The sequence below is a fragment of the Monodelphis domestica genome, chromosome 5, assembly GCF_027887165.1.
Source record: "Monodelphis domestica isolate mMonDom1 chromosome 5, mMonDom1.pri, whole genome shotgun sequence".
Taxonomy (NCBI): domain Eukaryota; kingdom Metazoa; phylum Chordata; class Mammalia; order Didelphimorphia; family Didelphidae; genus Monodelphis; species Monodelphis domestica.
The window spans coordinates 167,571,037-167,595,076 of record NC_077231.1 but is presented as its reverse complement, the minus strand read 5'-3'; the positions used below and the strand labels follow the sequence as shown (position 1 = coordinate 167,595,076).

Genomic DNA, 24,040 nt, shown 5'->3' with positions numbered 1-24,040 from the left:
CAAGTCCTGTCCTTCTCAGAGCAATGCTTATTTGTTTCACTAACACTATTTAATTATTAATAATGACCCCAAAATACAAGAGCAGTGATGCTGTTAGCTCTGTTAAACCTGATAAAGGTCATAAAGTACCTAGTATGTTCATAGTAGAAGAAATACTTATTAAATTTTGGGGTTCAGTATTATGCACGATTTTCAACTTACTCAAATGTCACATAAATGAGGTCCTACTTTTATTTCCTATACCTACTTAGCTGCACTTTTTGCTTCATCCTAGAGGACAGCAAGCTTCTTGAGAGTAAGATTTGTTTCTCTTTTCATCTTTGGTACTCCTATAATGTCACATAGTACTTAGCACATAATAAATACTTGTTGAACTGAATAGTATTATCTAATTAGGCTTTCTCTACCTCAGATTGCAAACACATGTAAATCTAGGGTCACATCTCTTGAACATTTGTAAAGTGTCAAAAATGACCTCTTAGAGAGAGCAGATCTCCAGAAGTAACTAAGAACCAGTTTACTAAAAATAGAAGGAAAAAAAGAAGCAGCAAATGGCACATTAGCTACCATTTACTAGCTACCACTAAAGGAGTTCCAGGGCAGAAGTAGCAGATAAAGAAACAAAAAAGAGATCTGTTTAGCCAAAGTAATAAAAGTAAACAGTAAACAGAGTAGGTGCAAAAACTTAGGAACAGCAAGATAGAAGTAAGTATATAGGGAAGTCTTGATTGGGTGAGGTTTTTTAAGTGTGGGCACCAAAATTTAAATCTGGGCAGGTGGAAGAAAGAAGTGATGAAGCAGAAAAGAAGCGTGGGAGAGAGAAGAGTTAGTGATATAAGAATAATATTGTCTTGGTGCAAGTATTTGGAACTTGAGAGGAAAAAAGTCCAAGACAAAGTCTAGGTTTTTAAGAGTTGAAATTGCTAAAAGGATGCTCTCTTTTTGTCACAAGAATGAAACTTTGCCTAATTACACTGGGCAAATGAAAGGTTGAAATTATCCCTACTGGATGTCATGGGATTTGTCATCTTCCAAAAGTTAAATTGGCTCAAACACTTGGGGATACATTTTCTATGATAGTTTATATTAACAACCAAAGATTAAACATTAAATCCACAAGAATGGGCTTAAAATCTATAAATACAATTAAAATTATAATTCATTAAGTTAATTTTCATCTTGATTTACTGTAGGAAAAAAAGTCTGCCACTTTTTATATCCTTTTCAGTTAATACTATATAAAATACAGTAATACTATCTAGCTCCCAAAAGTGCAGTTATTAAATTTGTTTGAGAAGTCAAATAATTATCTTCATGCAACTGCCTATAAAAGGAGAGTAGTCAAAAGAGAAGCATTAGTCTTCCTCCTCCTACATTCATTTTTTTGGTTCTTTTGAATGGATTTCAATAAGCATAAAATTGAAGTACCTCAAGTTCACTGTATGTTTGTGAGGACTGAGAAAATGATAGAATCAACCCCAGACATATGTGACCAAAGAAAAAGAAACTTTATCAGTATCTCTGGAGGAGAGAATGACTACTATCATCAGGAAACAATTTTAGTCAGTGGAGGAAGCATGTTATTTTGGAAAGAACACCAGATTAAAGACCTAGATTAAGCTTTTACCTATCATTCTCTGTAAGACAATGGAAAAAGTCATTCAATTTCTCTAAAACTCAGTTTTTTCATCTATAAAAAAGACATGTTACTTGACCTACCTACTTCACAATTATATTATAAAGTTTGAGATATTTGTGAAAAATATTTTAATTATTTAACTGTTAATTTAAAAACATAAAATATAACTTAAAAACATAAAACATAAAAAAAACATAAAAACATAAAATATAACTATTTCAATATACAAAGAATTTGAAAGAGGACAGTATAAAAAACTTTGGACTTACGTTACATATATTTTTTCAGAAATGTATATATGCATGCATATTACATATAACTACATAATAAAAATAATTCATTTGTTTGCATCACCTTCTGTATTTTTTGTTTTTCTTCTACATATTCAAAAATGTTTTATTGATACTTTTTGGTTATATTTCATTACCCACTAACCTACCATGACTTTCAACCCATAGAAGATTTCTCTTGTAACAAATCAACCTTAGCAATATCTGAAAATGTATATTTCATTCTATATCTCTGGTCCATCACATCTCTACCGAAAGATGAAAGAGATGTTTCTTCAGTATTTGTTTTCTAAAGCCATGATTGCTCTTTAAAACCCTAATGTATAACATAAGTACAAGCTTTTATGGTTTTAGGTTAATATTGCATACATCTCTTGCCTCCAAGTTATTGTTAAAAATAATAGTAATAAAAATCTCAAATTTAATAACTAGATTTAAAAAAATGTTTTATTTGTGCTTTGAGTGTTTTTTAAACATGTGTCCTATACCCAATGGCCCTGCTTCCCTTGAAACAAGAAAACTCAATAAAAACAAACATCATCAATCAACAGTGTATGTAGCATCCCACATCCAAAACCCACAACTTCTCTTTGGAAATATGGGAAATTTGTTTCATCGCCTTCCTTTGGAAGTCACAAATGAGTAATTTCTTTTTTGATGAAATAAAAAGAAAGGACCTCTGGAGTACATGTTAAACTGTCATGTAAGAAAAAGAATGTGACTTTTTTTTCCAGAACAATTAAACCTTGTCCAGTCTGACATCATAGCTACAAGATATCTGAGAGATGGAAGACATAAGAAAAGGTGATAGATATAAGCATCATCTCTGATTGCCAAAACAGCACATAAAATACATTAACATGAGAAACAGGGAAATCTAGAGTATCACATCAACAAGTTCATGATTTTAGTTGACTATCAGTGTTACTCTTTAATAAAAAGGAAGTTACCATAGCAGCCTGACATCATAAAGTCATTACAAACTCAAAGACAAAGAACATCTCCCCAAAGAAACACTGTATAATAGCAATACCATGCAAGGGCTTTCTTGTTTATTTGCGATTTTTAAGGTAATTTATCTCCTGAAACCATTTTCCCCAGCAGCAAATGTCTGCTTAAAATAACTTGACGAGTTCTAAACAATATTTCATTTTCTTTTCTTAGGGCTTGCTTTTTAAAAACTATAGCAAAATAAAACTGGAGAAATATCTTTTACAAGAGAAAGGAAAAATTGATTATATGGTTATAAGAAAGTTCTCATGACAAATTTTATTGTTACCCTAGGAAGGAGCAAATTTATGCTACTCTATTTCAAAGAATGTTCAAATTCATTTTTTCATTATTTTCTATTATCTTTCTCTATATTTCCAAGAAAAAAATTCTTTTCATACCAATATGGTCTTTTTTTCCTGCTTCTCAGCATTGATTTTCCATCAGTTTATCTGTCTTTCTCTCTGCCTCTGTCTCTCCCCTCCTTCCTCACTCTCCCCATCAAGAATTTGAATTTGAACAACAAACCACATTTGTTAAAGAGATTATTGAACTCTTCTGAACTATCTGGCTTTTGTGACATATATGAAGTCTTGATTTAATAATTCTTCCTTTGATACTGTTATATAAAAGTCTGTAAATGGAGCAGTGGTGATGGGAAGTGCCCAAGATCACTGCTGTTTTTGTCACATGTCAGTCCCATCTGTTTAGCTACTTGAACTGTATAGCTCCATGTGTCTTCCTCATTTGTCCTCTATTTCTTCCTACCTTGTATGACTCTGAAATCAGATGATTAAGCTACCTTGCAGCTTAAGAACTGTGAGACTTTCTTCTGTGACAAATAATTTGCTTTTAAACTGTTCAAACTGTCAGATGCATTAGTGCTTTTCTGGCTTCCTAATGTTTTATTTTATTGTTTTAAAGATAAAGTTATAGAGAATGGCACCTAACACATCAGACTTCTTTAAAAATATATGTATTTTTTATGACTAATCCTTTTGCCCAGCCTGTCAAGGTGAGCCATTTAGAATGTATCATTTCGTATTCATACACACACATAATGTTAATGCATAATCAGGTTTGGATCACATTTATCATTTTGATATTTGAATTCAAAAATAGATTCTGAGGTTTTTTTTCCTAATGGAGCTTAAATCAGACAGTCTCTTACATTATCTTGGGTCTTATTGACTCTATAAGGAAAAGTTTCCTTATTATTATTATTCCTCTTTCTGGGTTCAATCAGTCTTTTTGAAGAGACGTTCATGGAAATGCTAGATTCCAGAGTCGGTAGTTATTATTTTACTAAAGAGTAAGTAACACTGATAGTCTATTAGTAGTGACGATATTAAGATTCAAAATGAGAAACCAATTGAATGTTTATTAATAGAAACATATTGTTCAAGGAGAAGCTGTAAAGAGCATCAGTCTCCAGCTTCTCCCACACACAAAAAAGACTCCATCCTTTATATCCATTCATGGGAAAGTCCCCTCTATCATCTACAGCACCCAAGACTTTAACCCAAAGGCAAATGAAAGGAAACCTAGGAATTAGGATGGATTGCCATAAGGGAAGGTGTGAATACTTCCCACAATATACGCATCCTCTTTTTTTGGCTTAAAAGCAAAGAAATAGAAGTACAGAGTAACTGAGGTGGCTTAGAGCTTCCATAGAAAATGCTGAGATTATAGGACATTGATATTTATTCAAATTCCCTCTAGGATAGTATCACCATTGATTTTTATCTTTACTCTTACTCTGGAGTTGTTTCCTATCTTGGGATGAAAATAAATGTTTGTCCAGACATAATTGTTCCAAAGAAAGTGATAGTAGTAGAAATGATCATACAACTATGACTTCACAATAGCCTTCATTGTTATTTTTCTATAAGGACTAAAGATTTCCATTGACAAGGGTAAAGTGAATGTGATGTTCTTAGATGATTAAATTACTAATCCAATATCAGAATATCTGAGTTACTTTTCCATTGTGGTGTATTTGTAGCAATGTTTCCATGTTCTTTGGCCTATCTTCATTTTGATCAATAACATATATTAGTAAAAGGCTTTCTGAATGTAATATGTACAATCAATAGCCAGTCAACAAGTGTTTATTAAGTACCTACTATGTTCCAGCCACTTGAATAAATGTTAGGAATATAAAGAAAGGTAAAGGACAGTGTTTGAAGACTAAAGAGTCAACTTTTTTCTCATAGCAAGTTTGCTAAAAAAATTTTTGCCTTTTTGCAAAAAAAAAAAGATAAAATATAAACTATAAAGAATAAGAAGCAATAAGGAAGAAATTTTCCATTCTCTTTATATATGGGTTTTTTTTTCATTAAACATAGAAATTGGTTACTTTAACAAATTTTGCAAACAAACTTCAAATATACTGTGACACCATGAGATGGCTAGGCTACTCATTGGAGATGGTTAATAAATATTCTTTGAAATTAATCTGTGAATCATGTTACTTTTTGAATAAATATAGATCTATCAGGAATAACATAAAAGTCTTTAGAGAATGTCTACCACAACTATTTGTTTGTTGGAGGGAGTTGTCTGATTTTAAAAATCAATTCTGTAATGTCATACAAAGGAAGAGCAGTACTTTTCAAATGAACACACATTGATTGCATCCTTCCACAACTTTTTATCTTTGTTCTTAAACCTAAAAGTATATTACAGGTGGTCAATACAATATTAAAAGATCCCATAGCAATAACTAACATGCTATCTTGGACAAAAAAAATCATAGTATTTCAGATATACTATTTAATCTACTCAGGCACAGAACCTTTGCTATAGTTTGGGGCCAGAGGACCCACAAGGGAAACCAGGAAAAAAAGAAATGTTTTCAGAATATGAGATAAAAAAGATTTGGTACGAAGCAAGAGAACATGTGCTTTTGGTAAGTCAATTCCTTGGAGAACTTCTTTCATTTCAACTGCTCATTCTTTCCAAAGCGGTGGGAGAACAGTACATTGCAGCTTATTCCTCATGTCTTCAAAAACAAAAACAAAAACAAAAACAAAAACTAGCAGATTAATTCATTTTAGAGAGGCTTCAAAGGAAAACTGGTTTACCACTGTATAGACAGTAGTACCTAATCAAAGAATATCAAATTTGGAATGTACTTTGGAAGCTATCTAATCCAACCCATAACTGAAAAAAAAAATTATTTTTTAACATCCCCCAGAAATGATCATTCCAAACCAGTTTCAGGACCTTTGGTGATAGGGAATCTACCATACCAGAGATAAGCCATTACATTTTTAGCTACCTCTATTGGTTAGGAATTTTTGTTTATATCATACTAAAATACTTCTCTTTATGACTTTCACCCTTAACTCCTAGTTATTTGTTTAGGGAGCTAAGGAAAAAAAGGCTAACCCTTTTTCTTTGTAACAACATTTCAAATATTTATATTGGTATAGCACCACTCTCCTTTCTGAAATAAATAGTTAATGTTTGTTTGAACTACTTCTCAAGAGAAATGGCAATGGCTATTTTTTTCTCAAGCAATTGAAACCAGGATATGGAACTAAGATCTGTGAACAAGAAAAAGAGATGGGTTTCAGAGATCTAGATTTCTGCCTTGAATGATCCTGGGAAAAGTTCCCTGGGAATGGGATTTCAGAATTATATGATATAATGTACTGACTAATTTTATATGTAAACAGTTTGGATGCTGAAAAGCAGCAGAAAAGGAACATTTATATAATGAAAACTGATCAAATCAAATTATGAAGAAAAATAATCTTCCAGATAAAATATTAAAGAGAGATAAACTGTTCTAAGGACCAAATGAATGATGACTAACCCCTCGAGATGTGTGTGTATTGATTTCTGTCTAAAGGCAAGGCAATGAATATGGCAACGAGCTAAATTTTTATATGGTATTATTTAAGTTTTGCAAAGTGCTTTGTGTATATTATTTCACTGTAACCTCATGAATACCATGCAAACTGGAAAGACTTCCAGGAAATGATGCAGAGTGAAAGGAGCAGAACCAGAACATTGTACACAGAGACTGATACACTGTGGTACAATCAATTGTAATAGAATTCTCTACTAGCAGCAATGCAATGATCCAGGCCAATTCTAAGGGACTTATGAGAAAGAACGATATCCACATTCAGAGGAAGAACTGTGGGAATAGAAACACAGAAGAAAAACAACTGCTTGATCACATGGGTTGATGGGGATATAATTGGGGATGTAGACTCTAAACAATCACCCTAGTGCAAATATCAATAATATGGGAAAAGATTTTGATCAATGACACATGTAAAAGCCAATGGAATTGTGTGTTGGCTATGGGGGAGGGGGAATAGGGAAAGGGGAAGGAAAGAACATGAATCTTGTAACTATGGGAAAATATTCTTAATTAATTAATTAAATAAAATTTTCCAAATCATTGTAACCTCCTAACATCTCTGGGAGTTAGGGGCTATTATCCTCACTTTACAGATGAGGAAAAAGAGGCTAAGAAATGTTAAGAGACTTTTCGGAGGTCATGCAGCTAGAAAATATATAAAACTCAGAACTACCCTAGTCTAACACTCTATCCACTGTGTCTTCTAATTGCAAAGTGTTGTGGTTCATCAGCTAATAAGCTTTGATGACTTTTTTTGATGACTTTTCTTTTGATGATTTTTTGATTTTTTGATGACTTATTTGATGATTTTTTGATTTGATGATTTGATGATTATTTGATGACTTATTTAAAGGTTATAATTAATAATATTTATAAATCAATCCTTTGGGATCTATGACACGATTATATAAACACTGTTAGGTTCAGAACTTGATATAAAGGAAGATTTCTTGAGTTTTATCTCATAAAGTAATCTTGATATCACCAGAAAATCCTAATTTTGGTCATTGAAAGATATAAGAAACCAGTAGCAAAAGAAATCAAAACAAGTGATAGATGAAGCAGCAAGAGAATTAGCAAAGATCAGTAGGAATCACAAGAAGTCAAAGATAAAAGCCATGGAAGGCACTAAAAAAGCTACTTAGAACTGGAAATTGAAGGGATGCCCTTCAGTTGGGGAATGGCTGAACAAGAGATGGAATATATTTGTAATAAAATAATATTGTGCTATAACAAATGACAAACAGGGTGATTTCAGAAAAACAGACTTATATGAACTGATGTAAAGTGAAGTGAACAGAACCCAGAAAACAATGTACACAATAAAAGCAATATTGCAATGATGATCCACTGTGGAAGACTTAAGTATTCTTAGGAATACAATGATCCAAGAAAATTCTGAAGGACTCAGGAAAAATGCTCCAGAGAAAGAACTTATAAAGCCTAAATGCAAATAGAATAATACTACTTTTCTTTTTTTATATGTTGAATGTTTGTGATTTGTTTTTTAGGCCTGTATTTTCTTTTACAACATGGCTTTTTTGGAAATATGTTTTACATGATTGCACATATATAATCCCTATCAAATTTCTTACAATCTCAGGGATGGGGAAGGGAAGAAGGAAGGGAGGGAAGGAGAGAATTTGAAACTCAAATAAAATATTTTTGAATGTGAAAAATCTGTTTTTACATGTTACTGGGGGGAAATTATTTTTTAAAATCTAGATAACAGGTTTTTAGAAAAGATAAAAAGTGGTTATTGCCCAGTGGTTTCTGGTGACAAAATGGTCCAATACTTTAGAGTTGTTTCCTTATAGCAGGGTGACCCTTCTTCCCTGTTCCTATTTTAATTAAAAGCCTTTTCTCATTTGCCCTTCCCTCTTTACTACTAGTTTTATCCATAAAAGTAGATAGAGGGAATTGCTCTGGGGCCAAGACCTGTAAAAGGTAAAATTTGAGGAAACATAGACTCAGACATTAGGAGGTCACTCCCAAAGTCCTTCCTCCAACATGGCAAGGCATTTCTATTTACCCACCTAGCTAATTATGTGGATGCCTCAGAAGAACTAATTTCTGGAGGCCACTTCTCCCTGGGCTAAGAATTTCAGTGGTCTGAGAAATAACATGATTAATATACTTTTCAAGAATATTTTCCAACAGACTATATATAATACAAAAGACTATGATTATCTCCTATTTGCTTATTGGTTTTCCTTGTCAACATCAGCTTCTACTTAGGAAGAAGCAGCTACTTTTTTTTAAAAAATCTTGCTAATTCATAGAAAAAAAGAGACATAATTGGTTGGCTTCATGATTCAAGCCTTCTACTGGTGGAAATTTTTATATACTCTTTTACCATATACTAAGGACTTCAAACTGAAGTCAAATTATTAAAAATAACTTTTCATTTAAATATATATTCATACATTATAAATATATATTCATTTAAATATATATTCATACATACATTTAATGCATAAAAATATTTTGGGGGAGGGGAAGATTAAAAGTAATAAGAAATTACTATATTACTAAAAAAACATATCTACCCTTTTTTTATTTTCTTCTCATAGATTTTAGCTGAAAATTTAACTTAACTCTTTGTTTTCTTATGACACTATTCTGAAGAATTGCTATAATAATTATCTAATGCTCTAAATTTAATAGCTATATTTAAACTGCTACTTCTAATTTGTTCCTGCAACATGATATTGTTAATAGAGATTAAAAATTTTCAATCTATCTTTTGATGACAAGATAAAAAGGAAGTAATCTGCATGCTCTCTGATTATATTTCCCTATCATTTGGGAAAACAGATAGGAGCTCCTAACTGCTTAGAAGCCATGAAGGTTTTCAGGCAGTTTTCAAAATCTGGTTACTTTTTCCAGTGTTATTTAGTTAAATTGATGATGCAATTCTCACAATTCTTCCCAGAATTCATAGGAATTATGTCTAACAATTTCTTTATGCAAAGAAGGCTATATCACATAATTATTTAAAAATCATGAATCAAATATCTAATCTAACATGATGCTTTGCTTTTTGTGGCTGTTTAGTCCTGTCCAATTCTTTGTGACCATGAAGACTGTACTACCCATTGGGTTTTCTTGGTAAAGATAATGAAGTGATTTGAGATTTCTTTCTGTAGTGGATTAAGGCAAGCAGAAGATAAGTGACTTGGCCAGAATCACACAGCTAGTGTCTGAGGTCACATGGCACACGTAGGGGATGACCTGTACAAAGGCACAAGACTTGGAAGTGAGGTGTCCTGTATGACCAATAGTTAACTAATTAGCTTAAAATATCCTAACGGGCAATTCTTCATGGTGAATGCATGGAGGAGTTTAATATAAAATAAGATCAGAAAAGTATGTGGGAAGCAGACTGAGGAGGGAATATTGTGTTTTAAACCATAGACACTACCAAAAGAATTTTTAAAGAATCTATGTTTCAGTAAGACCAATTTAGTAGCAGTGTGAAGGATTAATTTAAAATCAAAGAAATTGGAATCAAAGAGAGACTATTACAATAGTCTAGGCAAGAGGTGGCGTGAGCCTCAAATAGGTAGGAGTTGAGTAGTTGAAGAGAAAGGAATGGATACAAAAAATGTTGTTGTGGAGGAAGAATCAAGAAGACTTGGCATTCGATTGGATATGGGTATTAAGAGCAAGAAAAGTCAATGAAGACTCTAAGTTTGGAAAATTGTGTAAGTGGAAGGATTGTGTTTCCATGAACAAAAATATGGAAAGCCTTGATCAGGGGTCATTTGAGGGGAAATAGAATACATTTCAGCTTAGATATGTTAAGTTTGAGTTGCCTCTAGGACATACTTCTAAAGATATATGAGAAAATATATGAAGTGTTTTACAAACCTTAAAGTGCTATATAAAGGCTTATTATCATCATTATAAGAAAATAGATCAGGAAACATATTAGATCTGGATTTATAATAAATTTATGAGTCATTTTTTCATAGAGAGAGTAATTGAACTCTTAGGAGCTGATAAGAACACACAGAGAGACTGGAGAGGCAGAAGAGCAAGAATTAAAATTTGGTGGGCAAATAAATATTAGATGAGAAAAGGATTATGATATAGCAAAGGAGACTAAGAACAATCAAAGAGGTTATAGAATAACCCAAAAAGAAAATGTCATTAAGTTAAGAAAGGAAATATTCAGAAAAGGGTCCATGGTGTTTTTTTAAAGCTCCATAAAGGTCAAGAAAGATAAAGATTGGAAGAAGGCCAGTGGATTTCACTGGTAAGGCCACTGATAAAACCCACTTGGAAACAAAATTTTAAGAGACTGAGAAAGAGGTAGGAAGTGAGAAAATCAAAATAATGTATATGGTTGACCATTTCTAGGAGTTTTATTGTGAAAAGTAGATACAGGGAAAACATTTTTATAACAAAACTCTCTGACAAAGGTTTAATTTCCCAAGTATATAAGGAATGAAGTCAAATCTACCCCCCCCAAAAAAAAAAATCAAGTCATTCTCCAATCAACAAATGGTCAAGGGACATGAATAGGCAGTTTTCACATGATGAAATAAAAACTATCAATAAGCACATGAAAAAGTGTTCTAAATTCCTCCTGATCAGAGAAATGAAAATTAAAACAACTCTGAGGTACCACTTCACACCTAGCAGACTGGCCAATATGGCAGCAAAAGGAAAGAGATAAATGTTGAAAGGGATGTGGCAAAATTGGACACTAATACACTGCTGATAGAGTTGTGAATTAGTCCAACCATTCTGGAGGGCAATTTGGAACTATGCACAAAGGGCTTTAAATGAATGCCTGCCCTTTGATCCAGTCATAGTAATGCTGAGTTTGTACCCCAAAGAGATAATAAGGAAAGAGATTTGTACAAAAATATTTATAGCCATACTATTTGTGGTGGCAAAAAAATTGGAAAATGAGAGGGAGTCCATTGATTGAGGAATGGCTGAAAAAATTGTGGTATATGTTGGTGATGGAATAGTATTGTGCTGAAAGGAATGATGAACTGAAGGAATTTCATGTGAACTGGAAAAACCTGCAGGAATTGATGCAGAGTGAAAGGAGCAGAACCAGGAGAACACTGTACACAGAGATGGATACATGGCAGCACAATCAAATGTAACAGACTTTTCTACTAGCATCAATGCAATGATCCAGGATAATCCAGAGGAATTTAGGAGAAAGAATGCTATCCACATCCAGAGAAAGCACTGTAGAAACAGAAATGCAGAAGAAAAGCATATGATCAATCACATGGTACGATGGGGATGTAATTGGGGTTTTGGCATTAAAAGATCACTCTACTGCAAATATGAATAACATGGAAATCGGTTTTGAACAATGATACAAGTATAACCCAGTGGAATTGCTCATTAGCTCTGGGAGGAGAGAAGGAAGCGGGGGAGGGGGGTCATGAATCATGTAACCATGGAAAAATATTCTAAATTTTTAAAAAAGGAGATACAGATAATAGGCTCAATTATTTTATAGATTACAGATATATAAGCAAATTTGTAGATGGCAGGAAGAAGCCATAATATAAGTAGAGTTTGTAACTGAGAGGAAGAAAGAATAATCAAGACATGAAGCTTCTAGGGGGTGGGGTGAGGTAATGAGATGAAGAGCAAAAGTAGAGAAATAAAGAGAAGACCCATCTCTTCATTAGTTGTTATTCAATCATTTTAAGTCATGTCTGATTCTTCATGACCCCATCTGGGGTTTCTTGGCAGAGATACTGGAGTGGTTTGCCATTATCTTCTCCAGTTGATTTTACAGATGAAAAAACTGAGGCCAACAGGGTTAAATGGCTTGTCCAGGGTCACACAGCTAGCATATGTCTGAGGCTGGATTTGAACTCAGGTCTTCCTGACTCCAGGCCAAGCATTCTATCCACTGGTGCCACCTAGCTATCCACAAAAAAATGTTACCTAAATGTGGGCACAATAGGAGTCAGAAAACCAAGGAATAATTGAGTAGAGAATAGACCAAATGCATTCTAAAGTTCCTTTGAACTCTAAAACCTTAATTATTTATCATTAGTTCCCACCAAGGGTTAAGTTAACTTATGACAAATTTAATGAATTGTTTGGCTTAACTGTTGACAAATTATCAATGATAGCATAAATGGTCAGTACAGTGTGGTTTTCTTACCAAACAAAATAACCAAAACACTGGCTCAACATATCTGAGGGATATTTTGGAGAACTAAGCAGGAAAGTCTCAGATGTGTAGGAAAAGAAAGAGTCACAGAAGTTATATAAATTCTCTGCCCAAATGGGTCTGCCTATTAGTAAGATTCTCCCCTACTATGTCTGTTAATTGATATTAATTTATATAATTTATCCTATCTTACAATTTCCAAAAACAATATTAGTTGACTCAGTACTTCTCTTCATTTTACCTTTGTCTCATAAAACACATTTTTATCTTCTCTTTTCTATAACAGCAATAACAATGAACATAAATAACAATAATATTTCTTTAATGCTTTAAGTTTTTGGACCCATTTCATTTCAATTTATTATTATTTATCTTATTTTGTTTTTATTATTTAAATATATGTTTAATATATTATATACTTAATAAATATATATTGAAATTTTAACATTATTATTATTTATCTTATTTTACCCTTTCAATACTCCTGAGAACAAATACTATCATCATTTTTATTTTTAAAATGAAGAAACTTGGGCAAATATTAAGGGACTTGCCCAGGGCCAAACAATTGGTGTCTGGGGGTGAGTTTTGAACTCAGGTCTTTCCTGATTCCAGGTCCAGAACTCTAACCACTGTAACAACTCACTCCAGAAAATGATATAAAGTCATGTTTTTTCAAAGAACATTCATTTCATGGATATAATTCCCATTACAAGTTGAATAGTTTTTATTATAGCAGGTCCATGTAAGTGGTTATAAAGTAAAAAATCCACTGGACCTTTCTTCAGCACCTCACAGATGAAACATAGTCTTGTCTTCATTGGTGTGTTTTAAGTGAATGAAATCAAACCATTTTATATGTAAATTAAAGAGATCCTTAATGGGAAGTTCATGATAACAGTCAATGAACTCTTCAAATCTGTGTCTAAATTTCAAAAAAGAAAAATAAATAAATGTTTTCTTTCCCAGTTTTATAATGATCCCTCTCCCCCCGAGGCCAGCTTGTTTCAAAAATCTGTCATAAGAGAGATGGATTACATCTCCCTTTATATACGCAGGTCTTAAAACCTAGTGCAGCTCTACTAAAAGGGAGACTATAATTTCTTTTTCTTGGTAATTGGGATTTGCACATTATTCCACACAGTATTGTCTATTCTAGGTATCAACTTTGTCAGGCTGCCAATACATTTCTCTTTGCAATTGATGTTGTCAAATGCTACAGGATTTTCAGTCCTGAGTTTTCTCCATGACTTTTCTATGCCGCTGCTTCTAGCTGAGAAGATAGTTGTGTTTTATTTCCTTTGGGCAGTTACTCTACTGTGACCTTGCCATTCTTATTTTGGTTTGGCTAGTTTTCAAATACTGAGTCTCCTGTCAGAGAGGGCTACAAACTGTTCATCCTGGTACTAGTCTTGCTGATTACCTTCAATGGAGCACACTTAGGGATGTTCAAAGCACACTCCTAGTACCTTTGGAAGGATACTTGAAGTTTTTAGTGATAATAATATATGTCTGTGGCTCTATTTTGCGTAATCAAGTCTTCCTTACTAATGCTGAGTCACTGCTAACTTTCTCTCTTCTGTCATTGTGTTATCCTGGCTCACATAAGAATTCACCAAGCACTTGCCTTACAATACTCCTGTGATGTAGGCAGTAAGAGCATTATTATCTCCAATTTACAGATGAGGAAGCTGAGACACAGAGAAAATAGATGACTTGCCCAGCATCACACACCAGAGAAAAATCCTCTATCTCAAAGCTCAGTGCTCTCCCTGTCTTTGTAAGATGCTCATAGTTCTCTTTATTAGGTCAATAATTGTTTCTGAGTCCAAGCTTCTTTTTTATTTGTTTTAATATGCTCCTTTTTCTTTTCACTTGCCATAGTTTCTTATCCTGATGACTTGTTTGTGAATCACAGAGCTGATTGTAATTAGTAGGCAATAATTGTATCAAGAACACTACATCTGAGTACTGGATTCTAATCCTAACTCTGACACTAGTTAGCTAAATGACTTTAGGCAAATCAACTAACATCTTTTTCATCTGAAAATGAGGATGTTAAATTAAAACATCTCTAAAATCTTCTCAGGTTCTATAATCCTATCATTCTAGAAAATTTCATCAGGTTTATACTTTGCACACTTTTCCCTATAGAGATGACCTGTAAAGTCTTTATTCTATAGGGTTTTGTTTTATTAAAGTAAGGAGAAATCTCATGAAAAACAGATGTACAAGGAAGCCTTTATATCATCATCAAGATATCCTATTTTTTCATGGATTGTTTTCTTTAGTTCTGCCTTGCTGAAAATGGTAACATATTGTTGCTATTTACAATGAACTGGGAAATGATTTTTCTTTCTTTTTAAAAAATAGTTCATCTTGTTATATTTAAATATCCAACAAGGTTACAAAGCACATGTAATCAATCAACATGTATGTATTATGCACTTTGTTCTAGTTGCTCTATAATGACAATGCTGATAGGACCATATCATCGCACTTCACCAACTTTCCAAATCTAGGGAAAATTTTGTCTCAAATAAATATGGTTCGGTGAACTATACATCATTATTGGTTAGGATATTAATAGAAAGACTTAGAGTACTGTAAATATTTCTTTTATAATATCCTCACAGGTTTTTTTTTTCAGATCAATGTTGAATTTGTATTATAGTTAGGCTCTTCTTCTCTCTTCCAAAAATGTTCTTCTTGATATTTCTAAGTAAGAGTGGAGGTCAGTTCTTTGGTCCTTCTTAACATCAAGTAAAAATGACAGTTAATTCATTATAAGGAAGAATTCAAATTCATTAGAGTTGCTTGCTGACTCCCAGAGTTGAAGTATTTTCTGAATTTTCCACATTTGAAGCCATCCTTGTTACCATTCTATTCAACTCACTGATTTAGAATTCTACTGAAGACTTTTCACTTCATACTAGTGTGACCTTCCATTGCTCTCTCCATGGTTTATCTCTTCCTGCCACACACACAAAAGTGAGCTATACCACAGGCTACAACTATAAGAATAAGTTCTATAGGTTTCCCCCCTTTGTTCAAAATTTTTTCTCACTGAAAATAAAAGATTTCTGAAGCACATATAAAAAAGTGTAACAGTGGTCATCAAGAGTAACATTTATTGGGTCATAGTTCTGTACTGAGTTGAAATTATAATTACTAACCTTTTTTTCACGTTCTCAAACAGACAGCATTTAGGTTGATTTTTATTGCATAATAATTATCATCATCATTCTTTTAAAGAATAAGACAATGTAAGAACCTTGTCAGCACTTCTACTATAGCAAAAATTGATTAAATATACTATGCTTTACACATACACATGCATGCACACAGTCCCATAGCACAAACATATTGTGTGGGTATGTTTATAGTCGCCACCCTTTTTCACAGATATTAACTTAACAACTACTATTTGTTATGAAATACAGTTTGTTTTGACATACAAATTAATATATTTTCAACACCTCTTCAACTGACAAATTATTTGTGTCATTTTTAAAGGCAAAAAAGTTTGCCACTCATTTAAAATAACTTGTAAATTTATTTCAGTTCTTGAAAATTTAATCTACATTAAAGAGACTTATGCTTTCTAGCAATTGAGACATACTGCCCCACAATAAAAAAAAAAATTTGCATCAGTGGGGTAGAAAAAGCATTTTTGCAAACATCAAAGCATTAAATAAATGTGAGGTACTATGATTAGCCCATATTAGAATACATTGCCTGGGGCCTCTTGGCTCTCCAGCCAGGAAAAGGGTTGACAATACATCAGTAGAGCCTAATTTCTTCATCAGCCTCCTTCACAGCTTCTCCACTCTAGGTGTGATTAGTTCCATCTGAGCAAAGAATCCACCACCTGGAATTAATGTTCTCTTCAGCTGTCAGCAAAAACAGCTTACATCAACAGTGGGAAGACCAGAGGTTCTCCAGTCCCTCTCATCCTTTGCTGGGGGAAATCCCAACCATGCTCATCTTGGATTCTGAATCATAGAGATATGCACAAGCAGAGTAGCCTATATCTGGGGCCACTTGACAGGTAGAAAGGAAGCTGGTATAATGAAGAAGAAGGGAAAAGAGAGGACAATGACCACCTCCTCTTCTCCTTATCACAGTGTCATCTAAACAAAGATACTTCAAGAAGCCTAATTTGGATCAGGTTCCTCCTTCTGGGTAGAACTTCAAAGTCATATTTGACATTTAAATCTTGAATGAAGTAAAAATGCTACAGGGGGAAAGAAGAGTTGAACAGTGAACTGTTCATTCCTTAGGTAAGTTTACCATCTTCCAAATGGTTTTCTAACAATTTAACCCTCTCATTAGCAGGCACTTTAGTAGATAGAGAGCAGTCCTCCAATCAGACAGCTCTGAGTCAAGTCCCACTTTTTGTACATATTGACTATGTGACTCCAACAAGTTGATTAATTCTTCAATGTCCCAGACTCTGCCTCAGACTCGCTAAGGCGAAGATTTAAGGCTAGGAGTCTTCTCATTGAAAGTTCTCCACATCAATAAAATCACAGTTTGACAAAACAAAAACTAACCATAGCTCAAAAAATTCTGAGAAAAAAAATTAGAATGATAGCAAATCATTCCAAAGAGCTAGATTTAGGGACCCAACTGAGTTGTGAAAGAGGCTACACTATGCACCAATGAAAATGATGAGTGCTTGTTCTTGTTAAAGCTATGTGGCATTCACTTCTAAGCCATGGCATGTTAAGGGTTTAAATTAGTCTTGCCTTGGCTTTTATTCTCTTCCTTGATGACAAAGTCTAGTAATAATCAGAAGAGGTGGAACATTTTAGCTATTTCTAAAATAATCTCACTTTTCAATCTTTTTCACATAAAACAATATCATTTTGTAATTTTAAAAAAGGAACTGGCTAACAGAATATTAGAACAGGAAAGTTTTCTCATCTATTCTCTATACATTCACGTTTGTATAGTATTTTAGATATATATATCATTTTTACATGTACATATCATTTGAGCTTCAAAACTACTTTGTTTACTAAGTAGGTAATGCAAGTATTATTATCTCCATTTTATAGATGAAGGAAGTGGGATCAGGTTAAGCTAAATGATTTGCCTAATTTTGCATAGCTAGGAAATGGCAGAGCCAGGAGTAGAACCCAAGAGCTCACATCTTCTGATTCCACCACCAGTGAGTGTGGCTTCCACTAGAGCAAACTTCCTCTCAATAGCCACTGAGAAAAAACTGATAGTGTTAGGTGAGGGAAAAATGAAGAAGTCATTAATGCAACCATGACTCTTCTACCTTTCTCAGAGAGGTTCACCTCTTTAACTAGTGCTTTTGTCAGATGGCAAGGTTTTGGTTTTTTCAGCTCTCACTTCTCTCTCAAAGGTTGACCTTGTAATCCACACTGGACTTGTGCAAAATCTTCATTGCCATCTGGAGACTTCAGTGCCATTTGGAGACAAATACAACAACATGAATTCAGAAGAATCCATGTGTCCTAAGATATCTGCTCTTTAGTTTATGATGGTTATGTGTATGCTTCTAGAACTAGTTTAGGGAATTACAGGATTTAGTTATTCCCTACTTTTACTTAATCTAACTATTCTCTAGTGTCTACACTAAGGAGATAGAAGCAGGGATCAGAATTCCTAAAGGTATGGCATTCTCTTTCTATCCTCATCCAGAATATGTGCCGTTTATTAACCTCTAAGGCTAACTAGAGATTTCTCTTTTCTCCAGGGTACGGAGGGATCAGATTGTTGGAATAATCAATTCTCTCCCTTCATGAATGGACTCATGGGCATTTTTTCTCTTTGAATGTTATGCATTATTTTATATATGTTGTTCTATACTCAGAGATAGTTTTAGATATTGGAAACAAACAAAAGAATGTAATTTTACACCTTTCTCTCAATGGTATAATATACTAATTTCCATGTCAGGTTAAATAAGAGTTAATGAACTGTGACTTGTTCTATGCAAGAAAGCTGATAATTATTTGGATAAAATAGATGAGGGAAGGTCAGGAAGCTCATAACAACATCTAAAATGACATGCTTTTCACATATAGCTTCCAGTGCTAGACAAACATGGCTAAGATGCTAAAAAATATTTTTAGAGCAAGTAAAAATATTTTCAAGCAAGTGTGGCATAGTGGAAAGAGCATTGAACTTTCAGCCAAAGGATCTAGAACTGAATTTTGTCTTTCCTATTCCTATCTGAGTGATCTTAAATAAATTATTTCTTGGGAAGCAATGAAAAGAGCAGCAGAACTGAATTCCTGAATCTTATATTTGTTACTTACTCTGTGTAGTGAACCTGGGCACCTTCACTTCACAATTTCTCATATGTAAAATAGGAGAGAGCAACTGGAAAATATGAGGAATTATTAATATTTTCTGAGACATGATTCCCTTTAGTCTGATGAAACCTAAGAACCTCTTCTCAAAATTTGTTATTGTCAAGCCATATTTCAGTAGTGTCAGACACTTCATGATCTTAATTGAGGCTGCCTTGGCAAAGATACTGGAGGGGTTTGCCATTTCCTCTCCAACTCATTTTACAGATGAGAAAACTAAGTAAATAGGGTTAATAGACTTGACCAGGGTCACACAATTAGTAAGTGTCTGAGACCAGATTTGAACTCTGAAAGATGAGTCTTTATGATTCCCAATCCTGCACTCTATCCATTGTACCATCTAACTGCCACTTTCTCAGGAAAATGTCTTTGAAATTAAGGAATTAATAAATTATGTTAGGTGTTAGTGAAAATCAAGATTTAATTTTTTCTCATCCAATTTTACAGCCCCCTCCCCCGAATTCTATCCACAGACTTCTTGAGGGTCATAGATCAAAGGTTTACAACAAATGCACAGATTAGGTAATCATTAAAGTGCCATTAACTGTCTTAGAGTATAGGTAGATCTCAAAGCCAGGAAGATCTATGTTCAAAACCTGTCTGAAACATTACTAGCTATGTAACTCTGGAAAAGCCACTTGAGCTCTTTTGGCTTCAGTATCCTAATCCATGAAATGGGAACATAGCACCTGACTCAGGATTGTTATGAGGACCAAGTGATACAATATATGTATGTAAAAAAAATAATATATATATATACATATATATGTGTGTGTGTGTGTGTGTGTGTAAAGGGGAGAAGCTTGTCTCTCCTTTCACTGAAGAAATTAAAGACATTCACCCATAGTTACTTCTTTGCTCTTTCTGATTTTATTTCACTGAGATGCTTTCCTCCCAACTAACTCTTCCTTTACCCTTGTCTCACATGAAAAAATTACCCGTTTTCCTTGCTTAGGCAAATACTTCTTCATGTATAAGTGATCATCCTCCTTTTTAATTTCTCCAGAAGACTGCCTCCTCTATCATTCTCACTCTCACAAATCTTGAATCTCTCTCTGCCTACTGGCTGCTTCTCTGCTGCCCATACATATGTCCCTGTCTCCTTCATCCTCAAAAACCTTACTTGATCTTTCCATCCCCACTAGCCATCATCCAACATCTCTTTTCCCTTTCATGGCTAAACTCCTTGAGAAAAGGCTATACAACTGGTGCCTCCACTTACTTCCCTATTCTTTTCTAACTCTATGCAGTCTGGCTCCTGATGTATCTGAGAAACTGCCTTTGTGTAGAGTTAACCAATAAACTCTTTTTTTTTGCCAAGTCTAATAATCTTCTTTCAATTTTTATCTTCTTTGACCTTTCTACAGTCTTTAACATCATTGATCACCCTTTTCTCCTTTATATCCTCTTTTCTCACTATTTTTTGTGACACTGCTCTCTCCTATTTCTCAAGGTTCTTCAATCTCCTCTGTTGTAACTTCATTCAAGCTATACATGCTAACTGCTGGTGCCCCTGAGGCCCTGTCTTGGGACCTCTTCTCTCCTTCTTTTGTGTTAGTTTGGTAATTTCACCAGTTTCTGGCTATTCAATTGTCATACCATGCAAAGGATAGGAAGATAGGTTTATCCAACTCGAACATCTCTCCAGACTCTTATGCCTAATGGACATCTTGAATAGGATGCTCTGTAAACATCTTAAATTAATCATGCCTAAAATAGAACTAATTATCTCCCATCCCAAACCTCACCTTTTCCCAATTTTTACCATTACCGTCACAAGTACAAATATCTCCCTGGTCAGCCAGACCTAGGTAACAACCCTGACTCTTCATTTGCTTTCACACCTCATATCTAATCTATTGTTAAGTCATCCTTCACATCTCTTGTATCTGTCTTCTGTGCCACTACCTTGGTGTAATCCTTCACTACCTCATGCCTAAACTGGCACAATAATTTGTTTGCTTTCTATGTGTTGACTCCCCCTCCTTTAACTCAGCTACCAAAATGGTCTTCCTCTAGTACTGGTCTGATCATGTTCAATAAATTCCAGTAGTCTCAGATTACCTTTAGGATAAAAATCCTTTCATTGACTTTTAAAGACCTTCATAACCTGGATCTTTCCTATATTCCCAATTTTCTTATACCTTAATCCTCTCCACTTCGCCTACTCAGCAATACAGCGACACTAATGTCCATATTGTTCCTCACACAAGACACTCCATCTCCTGACCCTAAATTCTCTCTTTTGCCATCTCCATCTTCTGGTTTCCTTGAATTTCTTCAGTCTCAACTAAAATCTCTTCTTTGGTAAGAGGCCTTAACTGCCTCTGGGGATCAATGGGATAAATCATCTCCAACTTAATTCTGAATAAATCTTGTTTGGATATGGTTGTTAATATGTTGTCTCCCAATTATACTATAAATTCCTCAAAAGCAAACATTGTTTTTGCCTTTCTTTTAATCTCCATTGCTAAATATAGTGCCTGGAATATAGTGGGTGCACAATAAATGCTTTTTGACATGACTTGTTGACTAAAGCACTTTGTATATTTTAAGTGCTATACGAATCAATGATGGCAATGATGATAACCATGATGATTTAAAAACAGTTGTACTGGTCTGAACTAATATTCAGAATGAGGGAAGGAGGGGGAAAAGAGAAAGATTCTTGGTGGTGGACTTGTACTAGGAAAGATAAGACCTCCCCTTACTATCAATATTTATTGATATATATGGACTTTTTAGATAAGAACATGTTATGATCTCTTGTCACTAAAACAAAAATCACTCATAACAAAATACACATACTGATCATTTGACTACTAGGAGAGTTAAACATTCTCTAAATGTAAATGGCAAATTAATTCTGGTCTTTCTTATTTGGCAAATTACATTGGAGATTAGCCTAGATACATTTAGACTATAAGTACTAGAGGACAATTAAAGGTGAAAAGGTAATGTTCTACAGATTCCAATTAAATTGGTAATATATAATGTAAAATGTCTTGTTGATATCATTAGGCTCATAAAAACTGAAAACCTTTTCAATCTGACCTCCCTTTAGAAGTAGCTTTTATATCACATTCATTAATGAAACAGTGGATGTTGTTGCTTTTGATTTAATTCTGCATTAATGTGATTCAATTCTGTAACACAAATATTAGACTTTCCTTCATATGACATATCAGTAAATGAAGTTATTTTCCCATATGTCTTATCCGGAATTTTTTAAAACTCTGATAAAACTAGTAATTCCAAAAGAAGACTTGAAGCACATGCATGGACAAGTACTTCTCAAAATGTGAAGCAAATTAAGTGTTTCTCCTATTATTTCATTTCAAGGGATACCCTAAGATTTCACAGTAATATTATGAAAAACAGATATATGTTAAATTCTTTAAACTATACATTTTTCACCATTCCAGAGTAAAAGAATACTAATTTTTGAAATTTAAGGGTCTTTTCTCTGTTTGGTTATTATTGTTCAAAAAAATACTAAACACAGCTCTAAAACATTAGCCCCTGAGCAAGAAAGAAAAGCAAACATTTGAAAGTCAAATCCAGTTTGCTCATGAACTGGAGCTTCATAAACTTTCTCCAAAAACACCTTTCCTTTCCTGTGTCATCCTGAGGTTCAGATTTAATGTAATATATAAAACCTTATAAACTTATAGTCAATATATCCAAGTTTAGTTCCAGTTCTTTGAATGATGAATCTGACTTGAATCATCAAATCTAAATAGGTCAGTTAACAGAGAGAAATTAGATTAGTTGTGCAGGGTCAAGTCTTTTCCCAAACATCTGCATCCTGCATGTCCTTTTTCTTTCAGGGTCATACCAGGGACAGGAATCAAGAGCAACCCTAGCTGAATTTCTTTAATATATGCATTCATTTCAAAGGGTCTGATTTTTTTAGCATAAATTTTAGTTATACCATGTTTGAAACTGCCATTAAAGTTGATAAGCAGTTCAGAAAAATTATGTCATGGGAGCTACAGAGAATTGTTTTTTCTGTGAGGAAGACAAAAAAGTTGATATAAAGACTTCAGAATTCCCAAATTAGTGTATTCATACCCATTTCTTGGAACTCTTATAATGCAGGTACTTAGAGTATATGGCATAACAGTCTACTGGGCCACTTTTTTCTATTAAAAATGACTTTCACATAATTTTAGCCTCAAGGAGAATTCCCTATTCTCATGTCAAAAAAAGCCACCTATAAGATGATATAGGAGAGAAATCAAAACACTGACAAGATACTCAGATGTATATTAAAGGTTAACTTGCCTTGTAAATTCAGAATCTGAAGCTCTGCTTCCCAGAATATGTTGCTAGCCTCTTAAGACAAACTACCAAATCTTGAAGCTAACAATGAAAAAATTTTTCCTTTGAAAAATCAGGAAAATAAAAGGACATAACAAATGAGAAAACCTGGATATCTGAAATATATTCATTATTTGGATAGTCTATCAGCTTTTTTGGAACTAGGCTCAACTTCATCTGATGTGCCTTGACAGGAGAGGGCCAACAAACTTAGCATAGCAGGGTTAGCATTTGGAAAAGAGTGTGTCAGAGACATAGGGGGATTCCAAGAGAGGTTGGTTAATAACAGTCAAAGGAAAAGGAAAGAGTGAGAAAGAAGCAGAGTTTTACTTCTAAACTCTTTGAAGTAACAAAGAAATCACTTTAATTTTATTTCTGGAGTAAAAGTCACTCTGACGCTCAGAA

At 33.8% G+C, this 24,040-nt stretch overlaps 1 protein-coding gene across 2 annotated transcripts in view; it reads right to left on the bottom strand.

Moving 5' to 3' along the window:
* LHFPL3 (LHFPL tetraspan subfamily member 3) overlaps positions 1–24,040 on the bottom strand; it is a 776,856-nt gene that overhangs the window by 750,776 nt on the left and 2,040 nt on the right. The window lies entirely within an intron of this gene.